The sequence below is a fragment of the Stegastes partitus genome, unplaced genomic scaffold (assembly GCF_000690725.1).
Source record: "Stegastes partitus isolate 25-593 unplaced genomic scaffold, Stegastes_partitus-1.0.2 Scaffold196, whole genome shotgun sequence".
NCBI classification, from domain to species: Eukaryota; Metazoa; Chordata; class Actinopteri; family Pomacentridae; genus Stegastes; species Stegastes partitus.
The window spans coordinates 228734-230414 of record NW_007577927.1 but is presented as its reverse complement, the minus strand read 5'-3'; the positions used below and the strand labels follow the sequence as shown (position 1 = coordinate 230414).

The window sequence follows — 1681 nt, the reverse complement described above, 5'->3', positions numbered from 1 at the left end:
CGTCTGATTTAATGTCAGACGGTGAGAAAGAAAAGGTTAAACGTCTTTTTCTGGTTCAACATCTAAACGTCAGAACGCTGCGTCTCCTCGTGTCAACAGAACAGACGTATTCAGGGAACACAGACCCGGTGCGTGAACGTTCCTCCGGCTGCATCTTAATGTGTTTTGAAGCTTGTTTTTCTTCCGCTAAGTGGCTGTAAAACATCCCGCCGCGCTACATTTACATTCTGTGTCACAGCTCTTTAAGAGTCAACATTTCTAAATGCGAGCGCGCCTCGTTACGGCACGTCTCCGCCTCGCCGAGCCCCGAGAGGCGGGTCGGCTGCAATCTGCATTACGGCGCGACAAAGTCTTTGTGAAGGCTCCCGGCGAGTCGAGCCCAGATTTAAGTGCGTGAAGTCAGCGAGCGATCTCCGGAGACTCGGCTTCGCTTCCTGCTTGTTGGCGCAGATACGCTGACGTAAAGCTTTGAATAAACAAAACCTGCGTCCCGCCGTCGCGTTCGGCCACGAAGCCGGCGTTGCAGCGTTGCATCAGCCCGGAGCGGAAACGCAGCAGAAATGATGAATATTTATCCAACAGAATGACGTTTAGCTTGGAGGCTGCAGGTTTCGTGTTTCGGGTCACACGGTAAACGCAGCTGCTGTCAAACATTACGGCAACAAACATCAGTAATCCGACGCTAACGGGAGACAGGCTCGCATTGGAGCGGGAAATCGATCGGCTCGTTTCAGCTCCAAACATCCGTCAGGTCTTCATCCTGCAGCTAAACTGATTTAGTCTGAGGCAGGAACAATAATCAACACGTCAAACGTTTTCAGGTCGCAGCCGCTGAGCTGTGATGATTCTCTGCTTCGTATCAAACTGTAACCGAATCTCTTCTGGCTTTGAGGGAAAAAAACCCGCATCTGACGAATTTATATCTTAGTGGTGATGTTTTACAAACGCACAAATCAACCGAGAATGTAATCAGTGATGAATAACGAGTCGAAACGATGAGACACGGAGTCATATTTCAACATTTTCTTGTAAGTAAAAACTGGAAAAACTAAGTTCAAAGTTGAACTAGTGAGACATACAAGTTAAATACGTCAGAAAAACAACATCTTCTGATTACTGAAGTCAAATATTCAAACATTTCTGTCAAATTAATAAAGTTCTTACTGTTTAAAAAAAAACTCAACATTTATGGTTCTACACTTTTTACGTTCAGCAGAAGAAGAAAAGATCAAATTTGTCATTTAGTTTTAAATATAAAACACGCAGAAGAGGACACGACGACGTCACACGCAGCGAGCGTGCTCAGTGTTTACGGAAGTAAACATGGATGGTAACGGTGGAGCGTATCTGACACTCCCCCACCGCCACCGATGGTGGAAACAGAAGTGTGAGCGCTAACTAAACTAGCATCAGCAGCCCAGTACTGCCTGTGTGTTCTGGACACTTCCACCCCGTCGGAGCGCTGCCCCGGGGTGGAAGTGTCCCCTGACCGCACAGAATGTTCTGATATTCATCATTAATTGGGCCTGAATATCCAGAGAGCAGGAAGTGCTATTTGGACCAGCCCTACTAGTTATTATAACAACTATGAACAATAATGAACAACTAAAGTCACGGCTGTATTTCTACACTTGGATTCTATAATTGTCTCAACAGTGGGGAAAATATTTTACTGTTATTT

The 1681-nt window shown here is 45.9% G+C and overlaps 1 protein-coding gene across 1 annotated transcript in view; it reads right to left on the bottom strand.

The window, feature by feature from the left end:
- Positions 1–1681, bottom strand: part of uqcc1 (ubiquinol-cytochrome c reductase complex assembly factor 1) — a 20218-nt gene that overhangs the window by 7359 nt on the left and 11178 nt on the right. The gene's annotated exons all lie outside the window — the stretch shown is intronic.